This window comes from Tauraco erythrolophus, chromosome 2 (genome assembly GCF_009769465.1).
Source record: "Tauraco erythrolophus isolate bTauEry1 chromosome 2, bTauEry1.pri, whole genome shotgun sequence".
Taxonomy (NCBI): domain Eukaryota; kingdom Metazoa; phylum Chordata; class Aves; order Musophagiformes; family Musophagidae; genus Tauraco; species Tauraco erythrolophus.
This window is the reverse complement of record NC_141466.1, coordinates 2,949,569-2,971,472: the sequence shown is the minus strand read 5'-3', so window position 1 is coordinate 2,971,472 and position 21,904 is coordinate 2,949,569. Positions and strand designations below refer to the sequence as shown.

General features: G+C 42.9%; 1 protein-coding gene across 3 annotated transcripts in view; it reads left to right on the top strand.

Moving 5' to 3' along the window:
* Window positions 1-21,904, top strand: part of AIG1 (androgen induced 1) — a 163,913-nt gene that overhangs the window by 34,125 nt on the left and 107,884 nt on the right. The window lies entirely within an intron of this gene.

Sequence of the window (21,904 nt, the reverse complement as noted above, 5' to 3'; positions counted from 1 at the left end):
AACTAATGAAGCCAGGGAAGTAACCAAAATACTATTAGAGAAATAATCCCGAGATTCGGGGTTCCCGTGGTAATCAACAGATCAGGGGCCACGCTTTATTGCAAAGATTGTTCAACAAGTTAGTAAGCTTTTGGGAATAGATTGGCAACTTCATACCCCATATGATCCCCAATCTAGTGGTCAAGTAGAAAAGGTGAATCACCTGATGAAGCTGCAAATTGTAAAATTAGGTCAGGAAGCTGGTTTGTCTTGGCCCCAATCACTGCCTTTAGCACTCCTGAGAATTAGAACTAAGCCCAGAACCAAGGAAGGGCTGAGCTCTTTTGACACTGTACAGGCAGGAACATCGACTCAAATCGGGGATGAGATAGTAACTGATTATTTAATAAGTCTGCAAAACCAGCTTCGGGAAATAGAGAAGCTGGTTTTGGGAACTAGAGCCCAAGGTTTCGATGGGCCCGTGCACAATATTGAACCTGGTGATTATGGATATGTTAGAGGTCTTTTAGGTTCATCGCTGGAACCTGGGTGGGAAGGTCCATTCCAGGTGTCGCTAACCACTCACACAGCAGTCAGGATTCGAGAACAAGCATCGTGGATACATCACACCAGAGTGAAGAAGGCCCCTAGACCACGATGGGAATCAGCATCAGGCCGAGACAGTTGAGAGAGTTGGGGCTGTTCAGCCTGGAGAAGAGAAGGCTCCGGGGTGATCTTATTGCAGCCTTGCAGTACCTAAAGGGGCTACAGGAAAGCTGGAGAGGGGCTTTTTCCAAGGGTGTGTAGTGACAGGACAAGGGGCAATGGATTCAAACTGAAAGAGGGGAGATTTAGATTGGATGTAAGGAAGAAATTTTTCCCTCAGAGGGTGGTGAGGCACTGGCACAGGTTGCCCAGAGAAGTTGTAGATGCCCCATCCCTGGCAGTGTTCAAGGCCAGGTTGGATGAGGCTTTGGGCAACCTGGTGTAGTGGAGGATGTCCCTGCCCATGGCAGGGGGGCTGGAACTGGATGATCTTTGAGGTCTCTTCCAACCCAAACCATTCTATGATTCTATGTGTAAGCAGTTCACATTGGACATTTCTGTATTTGAAACAAAAGCGATGTTATTGCTTGCGATACACACATGGAAAACATGACATTCCTCTCAATGTACATTTTTTTAAGTATCTGGGTCTGAAGCCTGTTCTTCCCACCTTGCATGTTGAGGTATCTATATAGTGTATGAGTTAGAAACAACATTGACAATGTCTTAGCTTATTTTTCACACCAAAGTGAAGCACAGACTCCTTGTTCGCCCTTTGAATGGGTGAATATGAAAAGCTTTCTTCCTTCTAACGAAAGCCTTTTCAAATTTTGCCTGATTTACCTGTATTTGTTCAAATAACTGTCTTTTCCTCATACCATATTTTCCAAAGCTCTGAATTTGTTTTTTGTCTTCAAAGCCTTATGACCTTTGTTCTGTTACTCTTACTGTGTACGGTGCAAGATTTTTTCAACTTGACATAGTTAAATTTGCTACCACTGAAAAAGCTGTATTTAACTTTAGTGGATGGAAAAGTTAAGCCAAGCCTGAAGAAAAACAAAATCAGCTGGAAGTTGAAGTAAAACTTGCAGCCTTTCCTGAGAGGAAGAAACTATAGTAAATTAAAATTTATAAACTTGTTTTGGTAAGACTTAAAAACAAGTCCCTCTCCCAATTAAAACTGTGATTAAACATTTAGAGGATTTTCATCAGCATTTTGCCACTTACCTCAGGATATTTTACACTCTCTTGGCATATAGTTGGCATTGCTTGTTGGGTTTTTTTTTTCAGTATACTGCAAAATTTAGAGATTCTATTGGTTGGAAAGAGGTTAAGCTCATGTGAAATGCTAGGAGAAAGTGAGAACCTGATTTTTATTTGTATGAAAGCTCCTTCTGGCAACTTAGGTAGGTCCATGTGATTTTCCCTCCAGAGTTTGAAAGCAACATTTGAACGCCTCTAGATGCATTCCCTGAACAAGCATCCTGTTTACAGTCAGATTTCCAAACAAATAGTTACCAAAGGGTGCAATTATCTAGTAATTCCCACTTAAATCTGTGTGCAGCTGACATAGGTGTTTTCTCAGGTACGTTCGCTGCAGTTTTCTGTCAGGTTAGTTGTTTCAAAGTGCTTGAGGACTGTCTGCAGTATAGCCTAAAACAAAACTAGTACTGCTGGATTTTTACTAGCTGAATATTAGGTGTCCTGGTAAAGATCATAGAATCATGGAATGGTTTGGGTTGGAAGGGACCTCAAAGATCATCCAGTTCCAACCCCCCTGCCATGGGCAGGGACACCCTCCACTACACCAGGTTGCCCAAAGCCTCATCCAACCTGGCCTTGAACACTTCCAGGGATGGGGCATCTACAACTTCTCTGAGCAACCTAAAAAAGATAAAATAGAGTAGAATATGCAGAAGAACAGAAGATCAAATGCCTTGCTAATACCCTCCTAGTTTGTACAGCAAAGCGCAAGGGATGGTGGGATTTTTCAGTGAATTAGTTTGAGTGAAACAGTTCAAGAGGTCTGAAGCTCACCTCTGCAATGCTAGACACTTCAGCCTGTTTGAGTTGGTTGTGCAGAGAATTTCAGTTCTCTTAGGAATTTATTGGCTCATTTTTGGTTTTGAGAAGTGCTACCTATATTTGTATATTTTTTTAAACCTAGTTCTTTGTGTACCTGAGGGTAAATTTAGTTTTTTCTTTTCCCCCTCCTCTATTTATATATATTTTATCGGATGTCTTGAAGCCTTTTTGTCCTGGCAGCACATAAGTAACAAATCATTATTTATTATTATTGCTAGTATTATTCGAATTCAGTAGAAGTGGGAGTTCCACATGCAGAGCACAGGTGGCATACGTTCCTAAATGTACTTGATCATATGCAAAAGGAAGAAGAAGAAACTGCTGACTTTAAATGCTGCTGTACGACTTGACAGAATGCATGAATGCAAAAGGGATGTTTTCTCTGTGAGATGCTTAACAAGCTTGTGGCTGAAATAGTGGAAGCATTCCGTACAGCTCATGTTCAGGCTAGCATCTCTGTGTGATCCTGAGGCACTGCAAGAGGACTCTTGACCGTGGAAGAAGATGCAAGATGTTTGTGGCCAATGCTTGCGCGGGCTCAGCTCTGTAAAGGATGCAGGGAGGAAGGTGGGAGAGAAAGGAGGATCCAGTAGATGACAGCACTTCGTACCTGGGGTGAGTAGGTGAGAGAGTGCACCATGCTGGTGAGCCTTGTGTTGTGACAAACTGGTATTTAGAGATTTGGCTTCTACCTACGAGGACAAAGAGAGGGAAAACAAGCGGTGGAGGTACCAAGTGGCTGGTGTTTCTCAGCTAAACCAGCATGTGTTAGCTCCCTCAGACTTCCTCCCCTTTCTTGTCCTCTCCCCCGTTTCTTCCTCCTGCACACCCACACGATGTCCCCACGCACTGGTGGCGGGGCACCATGTCCCTGCACAGAACTTGTTTGGCTTAGCACCCTTCTGCTCAGCGGAGAGCACTTGCAAACCTTCGTCCCGAGTTAGGAGCCATATGCACTGAGAGATGCAGAGGTCTCCATTTGCTGTTCACTTCAGCTTACAAACAAATTAAAACCCCGTGCTGCAAATACTTTCTTGACCTGAGTTTACTTGTTACAGCTGCGTTCCAAGAGCTGCAAATTTGCCTGTGCATTAGGCACCATTATCTGCATTCCTGCGGGTCCCAGGAAGTGAGTCCTAAAGGAAACCTCTGCTGCGTGAACCAGCTGCACAGCGCTGTACTTTTTAAACTGGACATTCAGGAAGCTGAGAGGGATTTGGGGTGTTGGAAGGTGGATGTGCATCTTTGTGTATGTTTGACATAATAGTTATTTACTTACGCTGCACAGAATTTGAAAATATCAAACTGTACGTAAAAGCTACTCTGTTTTATAGTCTCTCCATACACTGCACATCTAAGAGTAAATTGGTCTGCTGCTACTGGAGTCAGTTTAGATGACCAATTAATGACCCATGGATAGAAGATTGCAGTGGTTTGAGGTACCAGACGCTGTTAAGTCTTTGTCAAAGAACTCTAGCTAATGAGAGAGAGCAGCCAGCTTTCAGGTCAGCTATCTCATGACCTACCATGGCTGGAAAGGAGTACTCCTGTGTTTAATAAGAAGCTAATGATGTTTCTAATTCTAACATATGATTATGGAAGATTAGTATTCAGATCTCCTTGACTCAATGCCAGTATAATTTCAGAAGCTAAACGCCTCTGAATTTCCAGAGATTATATTCTATGCTATTAAGTCATATGGCATTTCAAGCTAAGTTTTAATTTTTTTTTTCCTCGTGGATTGGGGCAGAAGCTACTAAAGTGATACTGCCAAATTGATTCAAAGCTTTTTTTTCCCTCATTAATTATAACGCTGAGTTAAATTATGAGATATATTTTATGTGGATGTATTTTAGAAAAGGGTGGATGGACCTCTTGTTACTTTGGGGATTTGAGCCAATGGGATCTGAACTTCTTGATTTTAAAATTCCACCTACAACATATAAGCAAAACACCATTCACACTTCCTGTCTTTTCCCCCAGTGCATTCACTGTCTTATGTAGTCTTCTGCATCCTCACCCTGTCCTTCTCAAATATCAGACCCACTCAGTGTCATTCTCTTGTCTTTTTAAAGCACCTTGTGTAGACCCAAACCAATGGAAAATCAGTGATCTTCAATCAGAAAAGCTTGAGTTTAGTGTGGTCATAGCCTTAAACTACTTTTGAAATGATGTTGTTATGCAAGACTTTTAGCTTTGCTTTCTGTTTTTGAACAAGTTTTAAAGCATCCTGATCAGAGGAAGATAAATCCCACAAGTGTTGAGCGTAATGGATCACGATCCTAATGTTTATTATCGTGTTAAAATCTTGTTACTTTTTGGTAGTCTGCCATTCAATTTTTTATGATAAATTTTTCAATTCAGAAGCAGGTCCTTGATAGAAATTGATGTTTAAGTTGAAAAATCAAAATAATGTGTGGAATCAGCAATCAGTATTTATTCAGACATTTTCCATCTTTTCTCTTTTTTTTTTGTGATTTATATATTTTAAATGAAATGCTGAAATGATTTAAATTGTATTTTGTATTTCCTAATAAGAAATCCTATAATAACCATTGTGAGGTTTGAAATCTACTGCATTCAGTGAGATGAACAAAAATATTTTAAAACATTGCTTAGGTTGTCAGCTGTTACAGTGGTTATTAGAAGAAGCTTTTTTTTCATGTGAATGTATGCAAGTACTTAGTCTTTGTGTGGGTGGATTGGGAGTGCATGCAGACACACCTGTTGCGATTTAGAAGTAGGGGAAGGGAGAAATCTGGATTTCACAGTGGTAACTTTCTACTCAAACCTACATGGAAGCATATTCATTCATGTTAGGGGTGGCCTGGTAGAGACGAGCCTGCCACGGCCTGGTGAACCCATGGCCGACCAGTAGCAGGGCTGAACATGTGCCCAGCAGGCACGTGCAAAAACAGAAGTGTAAAATCACTGAATCACAGAATGTCAGGGATTGGAAGGGACCTCAAAGGATCATCTAGTCCAGTCCCCCTGCCGGAGCAGGACCACCTAGATCAGATCACACAAGAACGCGTCCAGGCGGGTTTGGAACGTCTCCAGAGAAGGAGACTCCACAACCTCTCTGGGCAGCCTGTTCCAGTGTTCTGTTCCCCTTACTGGGAAGAAGTTCTTCCTCATGTTTAAGTGGAACCTCCTGTGTTCCAGCTTATATCCATTTCCCCTTGTCCCATCATTGAATACCAGTGAGAAGAGCCTGGCTCCATCCTTATGACAGTCACCCTTTCCATATTCATAAACATTAATGAGGTCTCCCCTCAGTCTCCTCTTCTCCAAGCTCAAGAGACCCAGCTCCCTCAGCCTTTCCTCAGAAGGGAGATGCTCCACTCCCTTCATCATCTTTGTGGCCCGTATCAAGAAGATATGTCAGCCAAATAGTCAAGTGATGACTGGAACAAAGAGGGCTCAGCATGCGCCCCACCTAGGGTCTGCAGCCTGTGTGTCACCTTCCTGTGCCCAGCACCGTGGTGGCCATGGCATTTTTTGCAGGGAGTCCAGTCCTACCGTGGGTGTGATCTGTGTGGTGTGTGGTGGGAACCAACGCTCACAGCTGCCTCATGAGAAAATGTCACATAAGGTCTGTGGATCTTGCAAGGGTCTTGATCTACAGAGGTATTGTGGCATTACTTCTGGCAGCTCATGGGAAGGTGTTCTCTGTGTTATCCACATTCGTTGCACTTAGTTTGCACAGGAGTTGAGGTCAAACTTCCTGTTCTGGGTGATACTTGGCATCCACACCATGCTATGTGTGGGTTAGAAATATGAGAGTTTTCAGCACCTTGCAAAATAAGGCCCTGAAGTATTGAAGGGACTTTTTTGTGTTGTTGGGTTTTTAATGTCTCTTCTGGTGTGATTGTAAATTTAGAAATTACAAATTTGTTCCAAATAGGAAGAAAAGGTCAATCTTGCAATTTCTTGTGATGGAAAAAAGAGATTTAGAAAAAGTATTTCAAATTTGTGAATATTGACACCATTTTTTTTCAAATGGTGTCAGTGCAGTTGGACTGACCAAGTGAAAACAAAACCTTTCATTGTCTTCATTAAGATACTTGGACAAAATCACCTTACAAAGGAACCAGCCATCACAGTGAGAAATTGTTATTCAGAAATATTTTGCCAGCTGTATTAATTCAAAGCTTGTTTTATTTTCCTTTGGCACGGGCAAGACCAATGTCATGAGAGCAACACAATACTGAAAGTTGAGACTTATTCATAAACGTTACCCTTAATTCATAGGAATTGTACCCGTGCTCTGTGAGATAGTGAAAGCAAACTTGAATTTGAAATATAAAAATGAAAGGCAGGAAAGGATGTGATAACAAGTCAAATCCAGAAAACCATTGTTTAATCTCTTTTTTTTTCCTCTCTTTTTTTTTTTTTTTTAAATTAGATATATCCTGATTGCAGGGATTAATAAGTATTTTGAACAAGTAGCCAAATAATTATAATATGGTACAAGCAAAGTCCCCTTTTGGCCAATCTTTCCCTCTTAGACCTGGTGTTTTGCTTGTCTTGGGTCTTGCGCTCAATGAACGTGACTACACAGTGTTTGCCTGACAAAGAAGTGCAGTGATGGAGGTAAACCTGTTTTCTGAGATGCTTGTTTGTGCAGTGTGCCTGTGTCTCCGTGGTGTATTTCCAGACAAGATCTCTTTGGCTAGGTTGTGGTGCAGACAGCTGAGAGCCCTCGTTCTGAATCACTCCACTGTCTTCTGTGCCTTTCAAGGTGCTGGCCTCAAGGGTGTCTATCTTGTGAGAGAAGACATATCCTTGATACTCAGAATTCCATGGAGTAAACTGACTTTTTTAAAGGACTCTTTTAAGCCAGGTAGATGGGAATTCAGCATTATGAATCAGACCTGGAACGGCTCCATCTTTTATTAATATAATATCTCCTAATTTACTGCAGGAAGCCACTGAAATGATTAAGTGTACCAGCAGTTGGCATAAAATGTCTGGGTGACCTCCAAAGCACTATGACAAATATCAAATAAAAATTTTAAAATCTGTATGATCAAGAAAGGAAAATTAAGGCCATATCTCAGTTTGTTGGAAGTGCTGTTAAAGTAGGAAGACAGGTAGTGGCTGTAGAGTGGCAGAAGATCTAGGCCACATCTCTTTCTATATGACCTAAAATGAATGAGTAGTCTGGGCAGAAAGTATCTTTCCACTGGAGGCTGCTTTGCAGTCTTCCTCCTTGGTGGTCTTCCCAAAAGAAAGCATAGGTAAGTAGTAGAAACAGCTGAAGAGTGTTTATTCCAAGTAGCCAATCTTATCTGTTCTCTTTATGGATACTTATTTTTGCACCATTACCTTCGTTCTTCATCTTCCAAGAAAGAAGCAATGCACATGTAGATGGAGATCTGATTTTTCTTCAAGACAAAATTAATAAATCCTGGTAGCAGGTATTTTACTAAGAGTAAAATTGCTTTGTAGTGCCATTGCACCTTTTATTACAAGATCTCAAAGCACTTGCGAAATACTAGCTAAATCTCACAATGTCTTTCTGCAGAGAGGCATGATTTAAACCAAATGCAAGCCCAGCGTGCAAGACACTGAAATGGGCTGGACATGTAGTCATTAAAATCCTTAAGGAATTATCTTAGTTGTGTAGTCTGTAGGTTAAAACATCGTTAATCTCAGGTGGTCCAGGAGGTGATTTGTGAGACAGAGGCTGCCCATAGGTTACTCTGAGTCAGCCTTTGGGTTTTTTTCCACGGTGGAGTGAGGCTGGAGTTGAGACTGGCTGTTCAAGCAGCACTGTCCAGGTAATCAAACATTACCTCCAGTGTGCCCCATCTCACAGGGTGACTCACTGCTACTGCTGTCCGCAAAGAGATGGGAAGTGTATGGACATTGCCATCAGGTGTGAGTAAAGGCAGTGCTAGCCCTGACTTCATGATGGCTTCTGTTTTGGCCCAACCTTCTTCTGCTCTCCAAGGTAAGAGCCATATCCTATCTTGGCCTCAGCCCTTCCCAGTGTTGCAAAGGCACTGTCCTCAACCCCTGCCTACCCTGCTGCTGCAGAGCAAGAGGTGGGGAGAGGCAGGGTGCTTGTTTGCATGGTGGATGTAGGAGGTGCATTTGATGGTACAAAAAGGGTGAGCTGAGTCCAGGTGAGCTGAGTCCAGGCTGCTGATGAGACAGAAAGGAAGCTGGAGAGGGACTTTTTACAAGGGCGTGTAGTGATAGGACAAGGGGCAATGGATTTAAACTGAAAGAGGGGAGATTTAGATTGGATGTAAGGAAGAAATTTTTCACTGTGAGGGTGGTGAGGCACTGGCACAGGTTGCCCAGAGAAGTTGTGGCTGCCCCATCCCTGGAAGTGTTCAAGTGCAGGTTGGATGAGGCTTTGGGCAACGTGGTGTAGTGGAGGGTGTCCCTGCCCATGGCAGGGGGGTTGGAACTAGATGATCTTTGAGGTCCCTTCCAACCCAACCCATTCTATGATTCCATGAAGAAACATAGCTATTGAAATGGTAGAACGTAGGCTGCTGCCACGGGTGCAGAGCGGGTGGTTGCTGCAGGAGAGTGTCAAGAGGGATGGCTGCAGCAGGGACAGTTGACCTTCAGGAGAGGAAGAGGAGGCCCCAGACTGGAGGGCTGGCCCCTGTGTATGCTGAGTTGAGGGCGTCATCAGTCTGCAACAGCCGTGGGGATTATTGCTGTGTTTCGGAACAGAAGGAGGTGTACCTGCGCTGCGTAGGACATGAGGCGTAAATGAAGAATCTCTGGGAAATGTTGAACCTGCTGGGTGTATACTGTGAAGTTAATCCTTGTGTGAGCAGTAGGTGTTTATCCAGAAGAACCAGGCAGTCAGCAGCTTGGAAAAGTACCATGAATCCTCAAGTGCTGCCTGGAGACAGTTTCTAGAGGGAAAGAGGGAAAAATGAATGTAGGGTAGCTCTGACCTACACGGTGAACATGCAGGTTAACATGGGGGCTTCCACCCACGTGACCCACTTGTGGAACAGCTTCTTCTCTGAAATAAACAGCGCGATATCGTCCATGCCTGTTCGAGTAGGACGTGTATTTCTGTTGGCTGGGAGAAAGGAAGGTACAGTTGTCAAGCCCAGATGGAGGCTTTGAAATATGCATGATAGTGGCAGCTGTGTGTGGGAAGAATGACTTGAAGTGTGCTGAGGAGGAGGAAGCTTGTTTACTGTGCTGCTGTCTTCATGTAGCTGCGGAGTTGAATGGGGAGAGGAATGAGGAATGCGTTTTGTGTCCCTGGATTATTGCTTCACTGCATTGGACAGTTTTTTCTCCAGTATTCCTTATTTGTTTGAAAATTCATAAAGGATCAGTGAGTTGCAGTGAAGGAGACTGCAAAGAAGCATCATCAGTATTCCGCCAGTCCCGGATCCTCGTGGATCAAGGCGCTGTCTTCCTGAGCTGGACCTTTCTGCCCGAAGGGTCCTTCTCAAAAGCAGGGCTGCGGCGGCTGCGTGCGCGCTTTGGGGAGGAACACGTTGTTCCGGCAGCCTTCCCGAGGTGGAATTTTGCGTGCGCCCGTACTTGTTCGCATGTTTTGTAGTCCGTGGTTATGCCAACGCTGAAGCCGATGTACCGTGGGCATTTGTGTCGGGGCGCTGTCTTGTGGCTGCTGCTGTGGTTGGCAGCGCTGCTCGAGGGGCAGCCCCGAGGTGCGATTCGGCTGAGGGGCAGCCGTGGGCAGCCCACCCTCTTCCTCTTCCTCTTCCTCTTCCTCCCAGGGAGGCCGGGTCGGTGAGGGCAGCTGCCGCTCGGTCCCTGGGCACCCGCCTTCCTCTCCCTGCTTCTGAATGCAGCCCGTGGTCGCCGAGCCGGCGCAGCCCTTGAGGAGGTCCAGCTTTCCTATGTCCGAGTGCATCACCTGCTTTCAGGGGAAAAAGCAATGCCAACCCTAGTCCAAAGGTTTTTTGAGGTACATAAGACATAAGGAAGAAATTAGATAAAAGGAAGATACATAGATATAAGGAAGAAATTCTTCACTGTGAGGGTGGTGAGGCACGGGAACAGGTTGCCCAGAGAAGTTGTAGATGCCCCATCCCTGGAAGTGTTCAAGGCCAGGTTGGATGAGGCTTTGGGCAACCTGATGTAGTGGAGGGTGTCCCTGCCCATGGCAGGGGGCTTGGAACTAGATGATCTTCGAAGTCCCTTCTCACCGAAACCATTCTATGATTCTATGATAAGAATGTATATGTATTTATGACTATATATGAAAGAACAAACGACATGGGGCATACAACATAAGGTATTGTGCTGGCATGGTGAAGTGGAACATAGAATCATCATCACACCAGTTTGCTCAAAGCCTCATCCAACCTGGCCTTGAACACTTCCAGGGATTGGACATCCACATGTGTCAGGTTAATTCACAAACTCTTTGGGGTTTTATGTTTATCTTAGATTTATGTTTTATGCTTATGGTTTTCAGTCCTCTCATTAATTAACACTTTTCTGTGGGGAGAATAAGGGTTTATGGCTTACTGTTTTTCTCACAAGAATGTTTTCCAAGCATGTTTTATAGTGAGTAAATTTTTCACATTCCTATCCCAGAGCATGAAATTAGTCTTTTTCTGAATAATTTCCTAGTGTCTCTTTCAGCTATATGGCACCTATATGACCTGAAGAGGTCTTTGACTTAATTAAAGAGAACTGATCTAAAAAGCAAGTCTGAAGACATAAAGTCATCTATTAGAAGAATACCAAAAAGGCACGAGTGAACCCTAATAACAAACTTCTAGAGCCAGAGAGTCAGTTTTGGTGTCAGCTCTTGTACTCTGCACTGCTGCTCGGTTCGTCCTGCACCGGACCCGGCACTGGGAGGCCGCCTTTGCCCTTCACACTCAGATAAGGTTGTGCATCTCCTTCTGTAGAACGCCAGTTACATGTAGTAGATGGCTTCCAGATACACTTAATTTTGAGAGTAGCTGCCATTTTAACCCGTAACCATATGACGATGACTTGGAAATTTTTATCGTTTGAAAATCTGCGTCCTGAGTGGTTTATCTGATTTGAGCTTTAAACTTACAGCCATCAGACCTACTTCCATTAGAAACATCCGTCCTTCCCCCTTCGTTTTCTGGTGGGTCTGTGAGCAAACCATGCTTCAGACCTTTTCCTTTCACCAAGTATGTCCAAGTATTTTGTAAAGAACTGCAGCAATAAAAGGAAGCAATATTGATACTCATGCTTAATCTGACTTTTCCACAGCTTTATTTTTATCTCACCTCAACTGTGACACGAGACAACAATGTAAAGAGTCAAAGTTAGTGATCATCAAATGTTTCATATGGCCAGTTCTCGGAAAATTGAATAAGTCTCTAAAAGCCAGTTTTCCTGAAGTCATAAAAGGAACTGCATTGATCAAAGTGTAGAACCATCAAAAAGGGAAATTTACAAGTGTTTGTTTCTGTGTTGGACAAACACAACATCTTTACAACGCTTCAAACAGAAGATGTTGCTGCAAATGGAGTGTGAAAAAATTATCAGCTTAATTAGTAGTAAACAATCATGGCAGAAGAAGAATTTTAGGTGTTTATGTTCTTGATTAATCATAGCCCAAATTTTGCTTCCGACAATTTCAGTTTGAAAATTATGCTAGTTTTATTGTTCTACTCTCTTCCAAATGAGGATTTAGTTTCATTAGTCCTTGAACTTTTGTGCATTCTTCATCCAGTTTTAAGGCTTCTAGCTTGCACCCTGTGATGTCATTTACATCTTACTAATATGAATGCACATCATTATCATTTAATATTGCTAGCATCTTCACTTTATATGTAGATGTAGATGAGATTGAAGGTTCAAGGCGTAGAAAATTAGACCAAGGCTGGATGAAGGCTTTCTTCTGTGAAGCAGATGCTAGTTAGAAATACATGTTTAATCTGGTAAGTAGACAAACTGAAGCATGGAGAACACTCCTTTAAATTTATAATGCAAATTTTCCATTTGTTGCCAGGGACTGTAACTGAAAATTATTTTTTCCGTGATAGACTTATCGTATGGGCATAGCTTTCTCAGCAAGAGGAAGACGCAAATGGTGTTTATTTAGAAGTGTGTACATCTATATTTAAGTGTGACCTTTCAAAGATGTCTATAAGGGAGGGAGGTATTCAAATCTTGAAGAATTTCTGCCAACTGTCTTCTATCAAGGGCGAAAGGTTTATTTAGTGAGTCTCGTTCAGTCAGGAGTTTTGTCTGTCTCCTTGTTCCAGAATGGCCAGGGCTTTAGCATGTCATCACAGGAGAGTTAGTAAGCACTGTGAGTTTCAGTTTATCTATAAAACGTGACAATAAAATTAGCTATTGTTGCTTCACTGGGTGATGTCGTGAGGTACAATAAAATACGATTTTCCAGTGCTTTGTACCTTGTGCTATGAATGCTAGTAGGTTTCCTTTTCACTTTCTTTTGAAGTCCTAGCTGGAAATGCTAAAAGGTTTTGTAGACTTTGCTGTAATACTTACTAGCTATAATTTCTCGTCACAGTTTCTTCAGTACAATATTGTTTAACTGCACTAGAGAATATTTCTCATCTTAATATGTAGGATATGAAGCTAGCATCCATATATTTTATAAAACGTCCTGAACATCAATGAAAAATAGTAAAAAAAAAAAACCAGCTACCACCTGACAGTGTGTATAAAACTCAGTTATGGACCTTCAGTATGACTTATCTGGAAGTCCTTCATATAGGCTTTGCATATTCATTTCATGCCACACGTGATTATAAGAAGTGAGATTTTTCAAAAACTTTGCAGCAGTTAAAGTTAGGCAGCCACCAGCACCTGTGGAGTAGAAAGCTCAGAGAACATTGCATCCGTGTGAGATCCCACACGGAATGTACTATAGGGCCGAACAGAGGAGGAAAAATAACAGGACATATAATAAGAATGGCTGAATCTTGTGTGTGAAGTGGAGTATGTATAGGATATGTAGGGCAGGATTTATTGTAAGGGGAAACGTAGCAACAGTCCCTCCTACCATGGTCTCATTGTTCTCTCTTCCAGTTGCATATATCTCTGCAGGTCACAGTAGATGGGATTATGGTACCACAAACAGGCATTAAGATTCAGGATTCTTTCTGTAGTTTTAAGGAGCAATGGTGAGGAATGGTAGACTCCTTGTGAGGCTAGCCAGTTTTTGAAGTGGACATATCTAAGGTGTTAAACTGGAAGACTCCAATATCCCAAGACACATTGAAGCTTTGATTTCAGCCTTTTCCAGCAACAGAGAAAAACAACTGTGTGACTACATCCGTGTCTTGCCTCTTACATTTGAATTGGCAGAAGACTCCGCACAGTGAAAATAAACCAACATCATCCTAGTTTGTCAATGACTTGTCTACATTGCACACAGATGCCAACGACAACCTATGGAAATTCAAGTCCTTAAAACAGTCCCCCAGTTGATAAGCCCTTTAATAATTAACCATTAGCCATTGGAAAGACTACCTGCAAGACTTTAATAAGCCTTGTCAAGAAAATGCATTAGTGCTGCATTTCACATGCAACTTGCCTTACAGATACTTAAGTGCCAATTTTTTATCAACGTTGTACATCTTGCTTAAGAGCTGAATTGGTGTTAGTTTGCTGCTGACACCAAGGCTTTGAAAGATCCAGGAAAGGATACCATGAGGACCTCACCAAAGAATGCACAGCATCTCTTCAATGTGAGCTGAAAGTTTTGGCACAGGATGTGAGTAAGAATTCTTTATGTGACTAGGAAACAGTGAACTAAAATTACACGTAAAAGAAAAAAACTATTGGTTTCAATGTCTTTTTGTTTCATGGAGATAGCAACAGATTTTGAACAGTCATTGGAGAGGTGAGAGAGCAATTTGTGATTACGTTTGAAAAATCGAACAGCAGCTTTAAAAGGCAGTAGAATCATAGAATCACAGAATGGTTTGGGTTGGAAGGGACCTCAAAGATCATCTAGTTCCAACCCCCCTGCCATGGGCAGGGACACCCTCCGCTGCACCAGCTTGTCCAAAGCCTCATCCGACCTGGCCTCGAACACTTCAACCATTCAATCCCCCCCATGGCAGGGGAGTTGGAACTAGATGATCTTTGAGGTCCCTTCCAACCCAAACCATTCTGTGATTCTATGATTCTATGAGTTATTGAAGGTTTTGAGAGGAGCCACACCACAGAGGTACTGAAGGTAATGGTTAGCAGCAGACCTAGAGTTTGCTTCAGTATTAGCTGTTTTTTTGAGAACGGTAGTCTTCTCTGCAGATGCAGAGAAAGATTTCTTCCTGTTATTCATTAGTTTAGTTCAATAATTATTTCATTCACACAGAATGGAGAGAAATCAATTCACTGAGAAACCAACTGGGAGTTCAAAAGTAGGAAAGCTGGTTTTCTTCCTCCTCCTCATCTGCGAATAACAATGAGATGTGGGAGGATAACATCTATTACCTCTAAAATCTTTCAGGGCATGGTGAAAAGAAACAAGAAATCTGGTTTTACTTACTACAAAAAGCATTTCATTTGTTCAGTGCGTCAGATTTAAATACATAATGTGTTGTTTTAAGCTTTTCTTTGCATGTGCAACACATTTAAAGTAAGCTCATTTGTTTAGTTAAAACAATTCAAAATTCTACTTGGAGAAATTTTAGCATATTCCAGCCTGTCACCAGTCATGGTAATTATCTATCAGAAATAAAATAAATGCACCATTTTATTCATAATTTTGGAGCATTATTAAAAATTAGAAGTATAGCAAAAAAACCATTCCTTTATTTCTTTAGGGAAATGTTTGCCATTCTGTTGCTCAATTTTGACCTTTACAAGTCTGATTACATCCCAGAATGCTAGAGTCCTTTTTTCTGCCTGTGGTTGACTAGGCAGTTGCTTTCAGTGTGACGTTTTTGCGATGCTCACGTGGCAGCAATGCCTTAGGCCTTATTTCTCTGCAGTTTTCTCCAGCATGGGCTTCATCCAAACATGGCAAGTCGTGCAGAATGTTGCAGTCTGCTTACTAGGTATATCTTGCCACAAAGAAATTATTTTCATTTTTGTTTTGTCCAGTTACAGTAGCGTTTCCTGTATTATTTCCAGGCTGAATTTAAAGCAATTGAATTGCAAAGCAGTAAATTGCTGTGGATTTGCCTGCCTTGCACTCGGTTGCTCCTCCTGTGCTATTATGCAACAGCAAAGTTAACAGATGTGCTATTCTGCCTTCCTGTGAAATGCCACCGAGAGGGAACATCTCACTTGTGAATCTTACTCCTCTCTTTGATCTGAATAAACATGTTGACCTGTAAGAAAAATCCCTTGTATTAGTGTTTTTAAAAAGTTTACTGTTAAGAAGAATAAAAAAAATTAAGAACAGGGAAGTACACCGTATTGTTTTCGAGGACTGAGCTGAATTTTGTTAAATATAGCCAGCGATCAGTTGGTCTCTGCTTTACAATTTTATGTTGGTTTAAAAAAAATCTATGTCTTGATAGAAATATTACAGTGTACAATCAATTTATACTGCCAAGTCATGTACAATAATACCATTAAATAGGCTGGTTTATGATGGTTCCACATAAAAGCCCCTTTCTATGTGATGTTTAGAATCATATAGATAAGAGATGGATAAGAAATAAGTAGATCATCTCTTTGATCCCCTTCTCAGTTTCAAGTTTCTCTAAAAGCTGGTAAGGGTCTGATAATACCAAAGAGAAAATTCCCATCTAAAGGTGGCTGTCTTCGCATCTACTGGCAAAATAATTGCAAGTTGTCCAAGTGCTATAAAGTGAAGGGAAACCTAAAATGAAGCATGTGAGATCCTTTCAGATTCCTGTTCTGGTTTCCCGAGCAGTTTTTTAGAGAGGCAGAGTCCCTTTAATGCTCTCTTCATATCCAGTCTGAAAACCTGGGAACTAGGGATGCCAAAAACACAAAATAAGGGTGGGAAAATGTCTGTAGAGAGACAATTATAATGCTGTAGTAAAACTATGAGGCGCAGATTGGTTAATTTTTCTAAGCTAAAGACACAATATGGAAATGATGATAGATGATTTACCTTTTAGCACACAAAATTGGTAAATGCTTGGTTAAAATATGTGGCCTTCGTTTCTGCTGTAGATTTTTTGTGCGTGCTTTTATCGATGTATTGATGTCCTGACCTTATCTTGGCATTGATACAAATGTTGTAACTATATCACGGAATTCCTGAAGTTTATAGTTTTATATTAGTGATAACCCTACTGTATTGTGATACTGTGTCTTATTTTACTTTTAAATGAAATGCATGTTTTGGCTACATCCATAGCTGGATAGCCTCCTTAAAAGAAATCCCTTCCTAGGGCAACAGAACGTGCTTGCACTTTATTCAGTGTATGTTTGCAGGTTAATGATTGGATGTCAAGCGTTTTATAAATCAAAGCAGTGTTTAGTTTTTATTTTCCTCCACAAGATGAGTTAATACAATTTCATATAAAGGCAAGCTGTAATATTTTAACTTGGAGTGGATGTGCATTTTCTGGGTTCTTGTTTTGTTTCAGTGTTCTCCTCTCACAAGAGGACGTTTTCCTACCTGTATTAGACTTGCCGTACTGGTTGCATGCTTTATTACAGGTTTTTTATGGGTTTATTAACCAATATTAAACCACTTAAATGGCATTAATTTTCTAACTTGGGTATTTTGGAAGCAGATACAAGCAATGCCTTCACTCAGTCAAATAAAATTTCATGGTCCTCATAAAAACAGTTACTGTGTTGTAACTGCTACTACACTAAATACTTGATTCTTTGAAATGTAATACTATTTTTGTTCGCCCTGCGAATGCACGTGTGCTCCTCTATGTACATAAGGAAAACAATTTATCAGAGAAATAGTTCCAGTAAAGTAAGTTAACACCCTTCTTGGAGTGCACATCTGTGTGGATACTGCAAGGGATCACTGCTGAGCAGTATCTTATTAGAATGAAGGTCATCAGCGACATTTTCCAGTAAAGTATTACCCTTCCTAAATTGACAGCAGATCTAGTAACTGAGTGCAGTTAACCAATAGAAGAATTAGCAAATATAATTTAGATGATCCATGTAGTCATTTTACAGTTGTCTGTTTTCAAAACTTTTTTGAAGTAGATGGAAGGCATTGCTTGAGCTATGATGGAGTGGAGCTTTGCAGTCAAAAGGCTAGGCAACCAGCCAGTTCGTAATTCAGTGAGACACAATACATTATCTATTTTGACAGTCTTCACGGTTAAGTAGTCTGGCTCTTGTAATACCTAACTTTGTTTATAAATAGAATTGAAGAAGTCAAATGGTCTGGTCTTGACAGCAGAGTAATACAGAGCTTTGGATATGCCCAGAGCTCCCACGTGCCTCTTCCCTTCAGTGGAGTGGGAAGAACAAGGTGAGCTGATTCAGTCAAGTGGAACTTTAAAACACCTATGGCATGTGTTTTCCTTAAAGTTTCAGTAATACATGAAGAAACGTGATATATCTGAGCTCTGCAGCGAGGTCTGTAAAATGTATTGGTTTTCTGACCAAGAAAAACAATTATTTTAAAAGCAAAATGGTAGACTGAGCATTCACAAAGAGCTGTACTTAGAAGAGTGGCTGCCCAGTTTGCATGTTGTGTGGAGAAGGAGGATGGGTCAGAAGGAAGTAGTCTTGGTTTCTGTTTCCTATGTCTTGCTCCAGACAAAGTTCTTTTAGCAAATAGGTTTTCCCTGTTAAATCTAGGCAAAGGGCTGGAACCTCAGTATAAGCCTCCAAAGACATCTGGGGGCTCTCTCGTCCACTAGCACAACTTAACAGGAAAGATGGACATTTGGCATTGTCAGTAATACATGTCTTCTTGAAGACAGGAATTATTAAGATTGTTTTGTGTTGAAGTGAGTGTAGAAGGTGCATCCCTCAGCAAGTTATACTTACTTTGATGTCGCTTCAAAGTTGGTAACAAGAACTTGTCTTTTCCTTCCACCATATGTTGCAGTAAGCAGTCCCGAGAGGTAAGGGCTGACTCCGTAAATGCCCAGCCCCTCTTTGGGCTTCAAGCTGTGAGCACCAGTCTCACACAAAGAGCTGAGTGAGGTGACTTCAGTGCTGTACATATGTGCCTTGCAGGAGAGGGGTGGGATTATAGACATACGCCTTTTCTTACGATACCCAGTTATTTTTTGCTTAAGTATCACCCCACTTTATGATCTGCTCCTTGGAAACTGAGTGTCGTGTGACAGCTGTGATTTCCAATTTGGGAGCCAGGTGTCTGAAAAACCCTATGCAGTGTCACACCTGAACCTCCTGGTGGATACAGGCCTAATCCAAACCAAGCTTTCCCAAATAGATGAGGAACAGCCCCATGTGGTGGTCCTCAGGCAGCATCCAGGTTGGACTCAGCTCTGTCTTGAGTACTTGGCCCTGCTTTCATGATAGAATCATAGAATCACAGAATGGTTTGGGTTGGAAGGGACCTCAAAGATCATCTAGTTCCAACCCCCCTGCCATGGGCAGGGACACCCTCCACTATACCAGGTTGCCCAAAGCCTCATCCAGCCTGGCCTTGAACTCTGCCAGGGATGGGGCAGCCACAACTTCTCTGGGCAACCTGTGCCAGTGCCTCACCACCCTCAGAGGGAAAAATTTCTTCCTTATATTCCATCTAAATCTGCCCTCTTCCAGTTTAAAGCCATTGCCCCTTGTCCTGTCACTACACGCCCTTGTAAAAAGCCCCTCTCCAGCTTTCCTGTAGGCCCCCTTTAAGTACTGGAAGGCTGCAATAAGATCCCCCCGGAGCCTTCTCTTCTCCAGGCTGAACAGCCCCAACTCTCTCAGCCTGTCAGTGATAGCGGAGTGGAAGTGTCCAGACCCCTGCTCAGGCTGTGTGACGTGAAGTTTGTAACACGTCCCTGAGCCAGGATTCCTGGCTGATCCAAAGCTAGAGGTTGGATGTGACGTGGTCTCAGTGTTAGAACTGAACGTCTCAGGACAGGCATGCCGACAGAGCCAGTCAGCAGGTCTGCTCTGGGACTCTGGTGTGAAGTTTCATGTTGCATGGTCACAGATGGTCTGGACAGGAGAGATCCTTGTTGCAGTGCAGAGGTGGCTGTGCCTGGTGCTGCAGTGGACTGTAGCCAGATCAGAAATAAATGGCCATGGCCCTGAAACCACCGCTGTTTAGGAATGATATCTGTGTAACCAGCATTTTTGTGTTGTGAGGAACAAGGCAGAATACTGGAATGAATTTATTTACTAAGTATTTTGGGAAAAGAGTATGTATTCTGCTAGTCAGAATCAGATGTACCTGGTATAAAATCTGACAGTAGCGTCAGATACATTGACATGGACCCATACCCCCATACTCTGGGGTGATGTTTTTAATCTGAGTACGATTTCGTTATGGCCAACTTTCATGGTGGTAGGCCTTCGTTTTCTTAGAGACTGTTCGAATCTCCAAGACTAGAACACACGCACCGACTAGTTCAAGTCTTAGCTAAAGAAACTGATCTATTTGGTTGTTCTGCATGAGGTAACACCCTTGTGTTACTGTTGTCACTGTTGTGGCAGCACCAGCAGTTTCTGTCCAGGTAATGATAGGAGTTTCCATCACAGGCGTCCTCTTAAAAGCATTTTCGGCTGGTTTGGATAAAATTCCCCAAACTGTTGTTTGGTAAATTCTTATCATAGAATCATAGAATGGTTAGGGCTGAAAGGGACCTTCAAAGGTCATCTAGTCCAACCCCCCTGCAAGGAACAGGGATATCTCCAACTAGATCAGGTTGCTCAGGGCCTCGTCCAACCTGGCCTTGAACGTCTCCAGGGATGGAGCATCCACCACCTGTCTGGGCAACCTGTTCCAGTGTTCTACAACTCTCATGGTAAAAAATTTTTTCCTAATATCCAACCTGAATCTACCTCCCTCTATTTTAAAACCATTACCCCTTGTCCTATCACAACAGGCCCTCCTGAACAGCCTCTCCCCATCTTTCTTGTAGGCCCCCTTGAGGTACTGGAAGACCGCTATAAGGTCACCCCGGAGCCTCCTCTTCTCCAGGCTGAACAGCCCCAACTCTTTCAGCCTGTCCTCATAGGAAAGGTGCTCCAGCCCTCTTATCATCTTCGTGGCCCTCCTCTGGACCCTCTCCAACTGGTCCATGTCCTTCTTATGTTGGGGGCTCCAGAACTGGATGCAGTACTCCAGGTGAGGTCTCATGAGGGCAGAGTAGAGGGGAAGAATCACCTCCCTCGACCTGCTGGCCACGCTCCTCTTGATGCAGCCCAGGACGCGGTTGACCTTCTGGGCCGCAAGAGCACATTGCCGGCTCATATTGAGCTTCTCGTCCACCAGTACTCCCAAGTCCTTCTTCTCAGGGCTGCTCTCGATCCATTCACCACCCAGTCTGTATTTGTGCCTGGGATTGCCACGACCCAGATGTAGGACCTTGCATTTGGCCTGGTTGAACTTCATGAGGTTGACACGGGCCCATCATCCAGCTGGCCTGCGGTCCCACGTCACCACTCCAGCGCACGCGCAATGAGCTTCTAGTTAAAGTCATCTCAACTGTGTGCGAGAGTTGCCGTATCCTTTGGTAAGCGTGTCTAAACGGACAAATGGTGTTTATCGTTCACCGTTTACTTCATGCGTGCAAAGCAGGACCCGCCTGGGTTGTTCCCAGGGCTACTGGAAGCTCCCTGCCTCCCCAGTCCCCGTCACACAGTCAATTATCTTGTTAACACAGACTGGGACTGCCTGGGGAGTTCTTCTATCGATCCTGCCGTCCTCTGGTGGAACCCGGTCTGCCCAGGGCGGGTTCCTGTAGCTATCAGTCAATTATCTCATCTGGACAGAAACTAGCTGGGGAGTTCCCGGGACTGCCCAGGGAGTTCCTGCTGGTGACTCAGCACGCCGAGCGTGTGCGCAGGCACAGCCCTTGTCCCCAGCTGCATTACTACAGCGTTAGTTTGGGGTGCACGTGCGCGCGCCTTCCTGGTGCGTGGAGGAGTGTGTTAGTGTTGGAGTGCTAAGAGGTTTAGCAGAGGACAGTTCGTACTTGGGCATGTCCTGATGTGATCTGCCCAGCTGACCAGTAGGTTGTGTCCCTTGATAGGCACAGATGCTTTTTTCCTTTTTGTGCTAGGCTGCCACATCTACACGCTACTACTTGCTAAGTGCTTTTCCTGCCATGGAGAATCCAAAACACCATGCTGACTGTCAATAGCACTGGCCACCAGTACCACACTTTAGCAAAGGTACATTTTCTGGAGTCATCTGCTACTTTCTTAACTGCTACAACAGGTGTCGTTTGAGCCTCCTGTCTCTTGAGAAGAAAGGACAGCTTATTATCCA